This window comes from Canis lupus, chromosome 20 (assembly GCF_003254725.2).
Source record: "Canis lupus dingo isolate Sandy chromosome 20, ASM325472v2, whole genome shotgun sequence".
Classification (NCBI taxonomy): domain Eukaryota; kingdom Metazoa; phylum Chordata; class Mammalia; order Carnivora; family Canidae; genus Canis; species Canis lupus.
The window spans coordinates 1,632,644-1,645,047 of record NC_064262.1 but is presented as its reverse complement, the minus strand read 5'-3'; the positions used below and the strand labels follow the sequence as shown (position 1 = coordinate 1,645,047).

Sequence of the window (12,404 nt, the reverse complement as noted above, 5' to 3'; positions counted from 1 at the left end):
ACTGATGCAGATGAATAGTAAAAAAAAGTAAGGGGTGCCTGAGTAGCTCAGTCTATTGAGCATCTGACTTTGGCTAGGGTCATGATCTCAGCGTCATGAGGTTGAGCCTTGTGTCAAGGCTTCCTGCTCAGCAGGGTGTCTGCTTGTTCCTTTCTCTCTCCCTCTGCCCCTCTGCCTCCTTGTCCATGTCTCTATCTCTCTCAAATAAACAAATAAAATATTTAAAAAATTTTAACTTGGAGAGGGGGCTGTGATATACTTTACTCCATTTGGTATAGGCAAATTTTCTTTTTTTTTTTATTGAAGTTCAATTTGCCAACATATAGCATAACACCCAGTGCTCATCCCATCAAGTGCCCCCCTCAGTGCCCGTCACACAGTCACCCCCACCCCTCCGCCCATCTCCCTTTCCATCACCCCTTGTTCATTTCCCAGAGTTAGGAGTCTCTCGTGTTCTGTCTCCCGCTCTGATATTTCCCACTCATTTTCTCTCCTTTCCCCTTTATTCCCTTTCACTATTTTTTTTAATATTCCCCAAATGAATGAGACCATATATAATGTTTGTCCTTCTCTGATTGACTTATTTCATTCAGCATAATACCCTCCAGTTCCATCCACATCGAAGCAAATGGTGGGCATTTGGTTATAGACAATTTTCTAAGACATATTTGGTCAGGACACAATCACCAAGTGCCTAATCAGGGTGGAGCTAGATACCCAGATATCTGTGGCTCAAGCAAAGATGGCCAAGGTCATAGACCTAGATGGCAAAATAAGCATAATAGTTGTTTAGAAAAGTTGACCAGCACATGATCACACATGATGAGGAAGGGCACGGTGTAGAAGATGAGATGCAAATGGACAATTGCCTTGGACATTGCTGACCAAGAAAGTATTCACAGAGGAAAAGGTCAGTGTCCATAGGACCTGGGTGGTCAGTCCAGAGTCATGAAGACAGACCTAGAGGAGACTTGCTTTCCAAGGTTTCATGGACAAGAACATAGTCCTTGAGGGCAAGGCTAGTGAAGAGAGTGTAGACAGGACATCATTGACCAAGAACACGTCTTGACAATGACAACAGTGTAGACAGCTGTACAGGATACTCATGGCTATTGTGTGTTTGGGAGACAATTGTCCTTGAGATGGGCTCCATGTGTGCTTGTGCTAGAGGTAGGCTATGGTTTGTTTTTCTTATTTATCCAAGAAGCTATTTTTGTTCATTAAAACCTAGTTACTCGCTGTATCTAGCCAGGATCCTGGAGTGCTCGCTTGGTTAATTTAAGCAAGCGGAGCTTTGACAAAGTAATTTTATTGTCCTCTGGGATTGGCCAGCTTATGCCAAGCCTCACTCTTTCCATTGAAATGGAGTTAATTTTCACTGAAATTGCTTCTTAGCAGACAAACACATTCCCCATCATTGAGGGCTTATGCTTCTGCAGATCTATTATTCCTTAACTTACATACCCAGGCAGCACAGGAGCCATGCCCAAGACAGATAGAGTCTCCCCTGCATGGTGAGGGGAGGCGAAGGTGGGGATAGCAGCACCTGCTCAGGCCCGCATACCTTATTATGCTTAGCCATTAGCTACTAACCTTGGATCAGCCACTAGCCTGCACAACCAGAGCCGTCAATTGCCCAACTCTATGCCCAGCCCAGCAAGAGGATGCAGGAAAGGGGTGCTGTGACCACCCCTTCAAAGAACTCAGTTTATTTGTTGATGTGAGATTTAGACATAAAACCCAGAAATGACAGGGGGCAGCCTGAAGGAGGGAAGGAATGGCCCTTGGAGGGTCCTACTATGGGGGAGCCCTGGAGTTTCTGGTGAATTTGGGGGAGGGGCTGCAAGAGTGGGCAGGGATGGGATGGTCTGGGTGATGGGTCCAGTGGGGCACAAAGACACTCAGTGTTCTTCAGAGAGGTGGTCAGACCAGGAGCAAAGGCCAACCCTGGGGTCAAGATCACAGTGTTTCAGCCAGCATCTAAGTCACCAGCAGTGCTAGCATCTGAGGCATAAAGGGGGTCAAAGGTAAGATCAATGCTATAGGGAGGGTCGGCTGGGGCCCGTAGATTCTGGTACAGGTTGCTCACACGGCCAGTGGGCAAAAATAGATCCCAGTTGTGCAAGCAGAAATGTGTTAGCTCATATTCTTTAATTCAGCCTTGGCTAGAAAATGTAACTGAAGCAGAAGCTATGGGCTTTGCCTAACAGTTAATGAAGAACCTAGAAAAAGATGGGAATCTGTTGACACAGATGCTCAAAGAAGACAAGCAATAAGCTAGCCATTACATCTTGTTAGATGGATTAGGACAACGCTGGGGAATATTTGCATACCAATTACCATAAAATTTAAGTTCAATCTATACTTATTTTATGTCTTGTCTTCAGAGTTTCCATCTACATCTGTTTTGCTAAGAAGATCCATTTTCCCATAATATTGAAAATTTGTCATAACAGTTTCAAAAATTGTTGACTTGTAACATTGAGATTAAAAATGTTTATTAGAAAAAAAACACACATTTGTTAAAATATTTGTACAAGGAAAGCATTCATGCAGTTATGTATTTACCTTGATAGTAATTAACCCACTATTTCTCTCAGTAATCAGCAAACTGTAGTCAACTCAAAATGTATCAGATAAGGCTGAATTCCTTACTGTTGTGGACACAGGAAGATGCACATTTCCATGTAAAGTGTATCTGCAAATACAACCGGTGATGTGATGGGGATGTTTATGCAATTGACCCTGGATGTTTCTATTCATCCTTGAGGGTAAGAGAGGCAGCTCAACCGAGCCTGGATTTTCTCCAGTTTGGGAATCTAAAATAAGACAAATTTGAGTTTGAGTCTCAGCATTGCACTTGTGAGCAGTGTGGTCTTGGGCAGGTTACTTAACCCTGAGAAGCCTGTTTCCTCAGCCGTGAAATAGGGATAAATGAGTGTGGGCACATCAGGGCACAAAGATGATTAGACATTTCGCACTGCAATTGGCGAGAAGGCACTAACATAGCCATTAGTGTTGTTGAGCAGGTGACACTGGCTGCCTCCCCAGGAGCAATAGGCCCAGGCTGTCAACCCACAGCATGGTTTGCAAGTGTCAGGGTCACCAAAAAAGACATGGCTCACACAGGCACTAGATAGAACAACATTTTACACAAGACGAGACAGGGCAAGATCAGCTACGGTGGTGGGCATCAATCCACCATAGCCAACAGGTCTTGCCCTCCAGCTGACACAGGGCCACGGTTTGCATGCACCTGTCTTGTGCTGCAAGCAAAGGATCCTGCTTCCTCCACATTGGGAACAGATAGAGCAGTAGGGTTGGCCAGGGGTCATATGACACACGCACTTAAGCAGAACAAAGAAATACATATCAAGCCCAGAACAGAGAAAAACACTTCCACACTAAGAGATGTGCCCTGCTCAGGCTACCAGGGCTCCTTCTCTCCATTGGAAGGCAGCGTCTGAAGCCCAAAACACAACCCAATGCCACTGTGCAAAGTTCGAGCAACCAGCACACCACTGCCTTTCCCAGCAAGGATCAATATTATTATCAAGGTCATGATGGTCATTTCTCCTTTCCCCTGCCTTCTTTCCACCCGCTTCATCAGGAAAGTCTGTCTTCTGTTTGAGCTGAGTCCCAGGCCTCAGCCACCTGTGTGCTTCGTTCATCTTTTTTGCTTGTTTTGTTTTCCAGTTGATATTATTTTCTGATTAATATATGCTCATGGCAAAGAAAAAAAGAAAAGAATCCCCAAACACACAGAAAAGTGAAAAGAATAAAATTAAAATCATTCATAAGCCCCTACTATTAATAGTGCCATTAATATTTTGGTGTATTTTCTTGCAGCCTTTCTTCCTACAAATACACACACACATATCATAAACAAACTTGGAATTCTATTACTTACAAAGTTTTTAATATACACAGTTTTACTTAACATTTCCCTGACACAATCCCTGGGTGACGCAGCGGTTTGGCGCCTGCCTTCGGCCCAGGGCGCGATCCTGGAGACCCGGGATCGAATCCCACGTCGGGCTCCCGGTGCATGGAGCCTGCTTCTCCCTCTGGCTCTCTCTCTCTCTCTGTCTCTCAGTCTTTCATGAATAAATAAATAAATAAAATCTTAAAAAAAAAAAAAAACATTTCCCTGACACATTACCACATATTCTTTGAAAGTGCATTTTTAAAGCCTACCTGATATTTTATATTATGGGTGTGACACGTGTCTATTACTTTAGTGACGTAATTCCAGAAGATGTGATATTTTGAGTATTCTGGTAGACAAGCAGTTGTAGCCTTTTACATTTGTATACGTCTCTACTAAATTCTACCTTGATTTGCTCCTTCTTAGGGTGTCAGTCACTTTGATCTAGTCATTTCCAGGGAAAGTCAGTCACTTGAGATTTAAAATCTTCTTATATTTCTTTCTCTTCTTCTAGAGTAACAACTAAGTTCCTTTTTTTTCTTTTTCTCAATAAGCAAAACCCTAAAAGCCTCAGGACAGGAAACCAATGCTGCAAAACCACAGCCGGTTTCCTGGCAGCCCAGGAAGGATGAAGCTCTGTAAAGACCAGGTCTCTGTAAAGGCTAGGTTGCATTCCCTACTTTGGAGGGGTGTGTGTGTGTGTGTGTGTGTGTGTGTGTGTGTGTTGCACCATGCTCCTGCTCTGGTTGCTGCAACAGAGTCACCTGAGGGCTATCAAAATTCCTGAAGCCTGGCCACACTGAGGCCAATGATGCCCGAGTGCCAGGCTGGCTCTGGCTCCAGTGCTGGTTAAATCTCCCCAGAGAGCTTGAGAACCAAGACCTGGGGCCCTTTACTGTGCAATGTGGCCCAAAGCAATGAATGTGACCAAGGAACTGCTAAAACACAGAAACTCGGAATCTGGATTCTAACAAGACCCTCAGGTGGTTCAATAACACATTGAAGTATGAGCAGTTTGAGGTGGAAGTGTAAAACACATTTGTATGGCTCTTAACTCCATCTATACTGGTGTTATAAGAGTGATAATACTTGGCTTTTGAAAAACACACTGAATGGGATTACTTTGGAGAGATCTGTGCTGTGAGCCCCATCACACTCCAGGGTTAATCCAAAAAAGGGATGGATAGTTTGCTGGCCCCACAGTCTGGGTTCTATGGCATATGGGACAACTGAAAAAGGATTTGGGGCTGGCCAAGCTAAGGGGCTCAAATCTGTGAAGTCCTGCCCCTCCCAGAATGGGTAGGGATGAAGGATGGAAATGGGTCACAAAAATGCTTGTAGAGTGACCCTCCTATGCTGTACATGGGCTAATGTAAAAAGGGATATAGCATAGCACTATATAAATAGTCATATATGATATCCAAAAGGATTTACATTAAGAAAACTGTGGGCAATTTTTATTTTAATTATGCATATAATTTTTACATAGAATATGTATTACTTTGATTAAAACTATAAACTTCCTTTTAGGAGTTCCTTTTCATACTGCTATAAGGTAAATTATAATTATTATTTCTTCTTTCAAAGGTTTGCCTTATTCATTGAAATCTTTAATCCATCTGTAATTTACTTTGTCCGAAGTTTATGTCCCAGTAGCATTTACTGAAAAGTCCAGCCTTTTTCTCTGACATCTTAGCTTTTCTCTGAATTTTCTTTGTTCCTCAATTCCATGTCACCCATATCATCTATACAATTATTATACGTACAGGGGTCTGTTTCTGGGACAATTGTCCTTTTCTGTTTATCTGCTCAGCTATACTGGTGGCAGTATGGCACCATTTGATTATGCCTTTCAATGCTTTTGCTTTATCTAGGAATGCAAACTTGCCCTTATCATTCCTCTACATGTATTATTTCATATAAGCTTTGGAGCTACTCTGTCAGATTTGAATTAAATATTACAACAACTTAAGAAGAATTAGTATATTTGAACTACTTAGGCTTTGCGTTCAGGGAATGATTTTTCTTCTCGTGTTTACTTTTTAAATTGTCTATCATTGCCTTAAATTTTTTTCCTTTGACTAGTATTTGCAGTCTTTTGAAAAAAAAAAAAGTGTTTTCCCAAAGAAAAGTAAGACTTTAAAATTTGTTTCCAAAATAACAATAATGAAAATACCACATATTTAAATTAATGGAGGCAACTAAAGCTATATTCAGAGGAATATTCAAGGTCTTAAATACTTTCAAGAATAATAAGAAAAAAAAAACACCCAAGATCAAGACTAAGAATTCAATTTAAAGTCTTAAAAAAAAAAAAAAAGCTAAAGAAAATAAAAAGAATGAAATAATGGTATTAAGAGCAGAATTTTGAAAACAGAAATTTAAGTTTAAATTCTGCCGGGATTTAAAAAACAGAAGAATTGATGAACAAATTCAAGTAATAATAGCATCTCTGTGTGTTTTAAAGTTCTGTTGTTAGGTACATATATGTTTAGGGTTGTTAATGTCTTCTTAGAGACATTTATCTTGCAGAATGTTCCTTTATCTACTAATAATATTCTTCTTTTGTTTTCTTCAAAGCCTACACATTGTCTTATATTAGTGTAGCCATGCCAGCTTTTAAAAAAAATTATTTTATTTTTATTTAAATTCAGTTTGCCAACATAGTATAACACCCAGTGCTCATCCCATCAGGTGCCCTCCTTAGTGCCTGTCACCCAGTTACCCCATCCCCTCACCCACCTCCCCTTCTACAATCCTTTGTTTCCCAGAGTTAGGAGTCTCTCATAGTTTGTCTCCCTCTCTAATTTTTCCCACTCAGTTCCCCTCCTTTCCCTTATAATTCCTTTCACTATTACTTATATGAAACCATATGATTGTCCTTCTCTGATTGACTTACTTCACTCAGTATATTACCTTCCAGTTCCATCCACATTGAAGCAAATGATGGGTATTCATCTTTTCTTTTTTTTTTTTTTTTTTTTAATTTTTATTTATTTATGATAGTCACAGAGAGAGAGAGAGAGAGGCAGAGACACAGGCAGAGGGAGAAGCAGGCTCCATGCACCGGGAGCCTGATGTGGGATTCGATCCTGGGTCTCCAGGATCGCGCCCTGGGCCAAAGGCAGGCGCCAAACCGCTGCGCCACCCAGGGATCCCTGGGTATTCATCTTTTCTGATGGCTGAGACCACATCTTCTGTATCCATTCATCTGTTGAAGGAAATTGTGGCTCCTTCCACAGTTTGGCTATTTTGGACATTGTTGCTGTGAACTTTGGGGTGCAGGTGTCCAGGGAGTTCACTGCATCTGTATCTTTGGGGTAAATCCCCAGCAGTGCAATTGCTAGGTCGTAGGGTAGGTCTATTTTTAACTTCTTGAGGAACCTCCACAGTGTTTTCCAGAGTGGCTGCACCAGTTCACATTCCCACCAGCAGTGCAAGAGGGTTCCCCTTCCTCCACATCCTCTCCAACATTTGCTATTTCCTGTCTTGTTAATTTGCCCCATTCTCACTGGGGTGAGGTGGTATCTCATTGTGGTTTTGATTTGTATTTCCCTGATGGCCAGTGATGTGGAGCATTTTCTCATGTGCTTGTTGGCCATGTGTATGTCTTCCTTGGAGAAATGTCTGTTCCATGTCTTCTGTCCATTTCACGACTGAACTGTTTGCTTCTTGGGTATTGAGTTTAATAAGTTCTTTATAGATCTTGGAGACTAGCCCTTTATCTGATATGTCATTTGCAAATACCTTCTCCCATTCTGTAAGTTGTTTTTTAGTTTTGTTGACTGTTTCTTTTGCTGTGCAGAAGCTTTTTATCTTGATGAAGTCCCAATAGTTCATTTTTGCTTTTGTTTCCCTTGCCTTCATAGATGTATCTTGCAAGAAGTTGCTATGGTCAAGTTCAAAAAGGGTGCTGCCTGTGTTCTCCTCTAGGACTTTGATGGATTCTTGTCTCACATTTAGATATTCCAACCATTTTGAGTTTATCTTTGTGTCTGGTGTAAAAGAATGGTCCTGTTTCATTCTTCTGCATGTGGTTGTCCGATTTTCCCAGCACCATTTATTGAAGAGACTGTCCTTTTTCCAGTGGAGAGTCTTTCCTGCTTTGTTGAATATTAGTTGACCACACCAGGTTTTGATTAGTACTTTGCTTTCATGATATACCTTTTCTATCCTTTTGCTTTTATCCTCTCTATGTCTTTAAATTTTTTTTTTTTCTATGTCTTTAAATTTAATGAAGACTTCTCACAGGCAGCATTTAGTTGGGCAAAACCTAGTTATTTAAATATACTAGAAAAATAATTCAAACCTCTGACCACACCAATCAAAGTGAAACAAAACAAAACAAAAAGTTAAAAAGAAATTAACATGAGAATGTCACTATGCAATTTGAGAAAACCTGATTTTAGGAAGAGTTGCTCCTTCCCAGTAGGTGCAAAGGGGATGGAACCTAGAGATTTACAGATTCTCAGTGACAAAATTATTTTTCTGACAAAAATTTTAATAATAAGGATATTTTTAACAGGTATGAGTGGGTAATTAGAAATATCTATGTGTCACTGATAAAGTTATTTTTACAGTGGCTTTTGGTCAAAATTATATCATTCCTTTTGCCCTCACCACTCATGATAGAATATAATCTTTTACATATTGCTGTCCCCTTTTATCATTCACCATTATTACTTTAAAAATCACAGAAGCATTTACACAGAGCAGTCATATTGCCTACCCCCACCCCAAAGCAGCATACCCTTAAGATTTCATGGTCTTCCTAAACCACACTTTCTAAAAGTTCTGTATCTCCCTATGAAGATTTATCAGATTAATTTTCTTTGTAGTACTTAGCATACTCTGTGTTTTTACTTGCATGTCTTATTTGTTCCTTGGCTCTTACATGTGAGAACGTAAACTCCATGAAAGCAAGGCTTCTTGTTGGTTCTGTTCACTGGTGTATTCTCAAGGCCTCGAACAATGTCTGGTATGTTGTAGGTGCTCAATAAATATTTGTTAATACCAAATATATGATTTGCTTGGATAAGAAATTAAGTTGTAGGATACTAAATATAGCTAGTCTTTATCCCCAGTTTCTGGCACAGAGTCTCAAAATCACTTCCAGTTTCCTGAGTGATTAGGAGTGTCTTTGTTATGCTAATGTGTGATTCCTAGTGGGCCCTTGATAGCTTCAGGATGTGGGCTGGTCATCAGAAAGGCCAAGCACTCAATTAGAAGATTGGACCTTCCCTGCCCAACCTCTGGGAGGGGAGAGGGACTGGAGACATAGTTCAATCATGTGGTCAATGATCTAATCACTAGTGCCTACATAATGAGACTCTGATAAAAACCCTGCCCTGTGGCTAGATGGGTCCTCCTGGTTGCTGAACTGATGCAATGTGCTGGGAGAGTTCCAAGAGGAGAGGGCACAGAAGATCTGTGTCCCCCTTTCATCCCTCTGCCTTGAACTATGCATCTCTTCATTTGGCTGCTCCCGGTCTGTCCCCTTTTATAATGAAGCTGTGGCCCCAAGGATAGCCTTTTCCATGAATTACTGAGTGGTTTTAACAAATTATTGAAACTGAGAGGTTCATGGGAAGCCTTGAATTTTTAGATGATTGACCAGAAGTCCGGGTGGCATGTGAAGTGGGTCAGGCTTGTGGAGGACCTTGCCTTTACCTGTGGGGCCGGCAACTAACTCAGGGTAGTTGGTGCTAGGATCATATTGCAGTACACTCACTTGGGGCTGAAACAGAGCAGAAGTGAAAACTACCAAGTTTGTAAAGTTTTAAAAAAAGTAAGTGGATCTAAAAAAAATATTGAGTAGTAATGGCAGTAGATGTACAGGGTCAAGGAAACACTGATGTGTAGTCTACACGTAGGTCAGCTCATGGACAAAGCCCTGTGAGACCAGTGATCAATACAACAGAAACGGAACCCCCTAAATTATCGACTGTGGCCTGCTAGCAGTATAGATAATTAAGCCATGAGAGAGATAATTTTTACATTGGAATGAGAAAGACATTATTTCAACCAACAGAGGCACTACGTGTGTCATAAATGCACACCACATCAAACTCTAGCCTGATAGATTTGAAACCTTGAAAAACTGGAAGATTTCATTAAAAAATTACAAATGATCAAAACTGACTCAAGACAAGGCAGAAAGATGGAATACACCAAGAACCGTGAACAAAGATGATAAATTGCAATAAAAGAAAAAAATGACTTTCCGTGACAGCTCTGAAGTTTGATATGTATGAATTTTTTTTTCAGACTTTGAGAAAATGGGTAAATTCTCATCTGTATAAATGTCCAGTAAAACCTCTCATTGAGGCTGGCTGCAGGAATTATTTCTTTCCTTGTTTAGTCTGGATTTATCATCTTCTGTGGTCCAGACTCTATTGATTCCCCTTCTATCCTGGGCAGGGCTGGTGGGCTGGTGGGGAAGTCTCCCCAGTGGAACTGTACTCTTGGCTGGAGAGCAGACCGGTGGTGCCCTCACTCTGACTCTGAGTGCAAACTTTTCATAATAGAATCCTTGTAAACCATTTTCTCCTAAAAATGTGTGAATACACAAGGAATACACTGTTATTTATGAGGAGGTGAGAGGAGCCATGAAAGCCCCAGTTGCAGAGGTCTGCTGTACAAATGGCACCTACAGTCAATAATATTGTGTGCTTAAAAATTTGTCAAGATGGTAGATCTCATGTTAAGTGTTCTTAACATAGGGGTGGCCCCGGGTGGCTCAGTGGTTTAGTGCCGCCTTCAGTCCAGGGTGTGATCCTGGAGACCCAGGATTGAGTCCTGTGTCAGGCTCCCTGCATGGAACCTGCTTCTCTCTCAGCCTGTGTCTCTGCCTCTCTCTCTGCCTCTCATGAATAAATAAATAAAATCTTCAAAAAAAGTGTTCTTAACATAATAATAATAATAATAAAGAATATTAAAGTGCATCAGAGTATTCAAAAAAATTTTTAGATGTTTATTGAATTCCTATGCTCAAGGAAATTATTTTGAGAAAACATTTTTACTTTTAGAGGACAAAAGATAAATGCCTAGAAATCAGAATAAATCTTGATTCTTAAAAAAATGGGTGGGGGGGGTAGGCAAGAGAAAAGTCTTTGGAGACAATCTTCTTTCCAAGGAGTTTTCCTTTCCATGGTAGGCATGTGGACTGATTAGGCAGGGACCACGTTCCATGGAATAGTGTCAGCCCAGCCCAAGTGGCTTTCTGTGGGGAAGAAGGAAAGGTCTGCAGAGACCAAAGGGCTTTTGTGCAAAGAGCTTATTACTTTGGTTTATAATTTTTTTCTAGCGAACTAATTTATTAGATTAAATTTGCTCACTTAAAAAATAGCTGGCTTTTTCTGAAAATGCTTATTAAAATATATAGGAAAGGCCTTTATTATAACTAAAGTACCCAAGTATAATAGGTAACACGTTATAATAGCAAATATTTACAATATATTTTAAGAAAAAAATGACAGCATTCAGTATAATGCAGAAAAGAAACATCACATTCTTAAAACCTGGTATTTCCATCGATTCTTCATGTTCTGCAATTGTAAGATAATCTCACACGTTTAGTTTTCTATCTCTTCCAGGAGATTTGAGTTGAATTTTTTTTTCACCATTAGAAACTGTGATTCTCTGTGGGACCTTTTCAGCTTTGCATGCCGATTTTGGAATCAGATCTGGATTGTGTCTTCCTCTAGATTCAATTTCCAAGCTAAGTCTTCTCTGATATCAATGCCGGGATAGCAGTTTACTCTAAAGACATTTTCCAACACTTCAATCTGGTTTTGAGTAAAAGCAGTTCTGGGTCTCCGGCCCCTATATCAGCTCAGTTCTCTTTTCAAAGACAGCCTTTCTGAGGCCGAAAAGTAATTTTCGTATTTCAAAAATTTCTCTTCTGGCATTGGGTGATCCACAGTACAAGGGAATGAGATCCCATTAAGAAGGCTTTGGATATGAACGCAGAGGTTAACATCTTTCCCTGAGGAGCCGCAGGTGTCTGCTCAGGGCCTGTGGGGTTTCATCGAAGGAATACAGTCTTTCTTTTGGTCCAATCCTAAAATGCTCTCAATCGAAAAGGAGCAGGATGAGGGTTTGCGTTCCCCAAGCTGAGCATCCTCCTGAAGACTGGGAACCATCCTCGAGGGGGCTGCTCAGAACGACAGCTCTGGCCTCTCCCTGCCTCTTGGCTGGCTCTGCCCCATGTGTACAGGGCTGGGATCTTCCTGCAGTTCACCCTCTTTGTTTTATAATTGTGCAGTATCCCAGAAGCTTTTATCTAATTTTTCTTGGTTTTTCGTTTGGTGTGTTTAAAAGTTAAAGGAAATTTTGGTTACTGGTATCCTGATTAAGGTAACAAAATATACTTTGATTAAATGTTGGCTTGAGTCCTTATTTTATGTCTCAAGAGAAAACAAAAAGGGATAGAGCATGGCAACCCTCGCCGCTTGCCTTTCTCCATGGATGTCCA

At 40.8% G+C, this 12,404-nt stretch overlaps 1 pseudogene; it reads right to left on the bottom strand.

Moving 5' to 3' along the window:
• Positions 1 to 11,502: 11,502 nt before the first annotated feature.
• Positions 11,503 to 12,072, bottom strand: LOC112662956 (homeobox expressed in ES cells 1-like; annotated as a pseudogene).
• Positions 12,073 to 12,404: the final 332 nt, after the last annotated feature.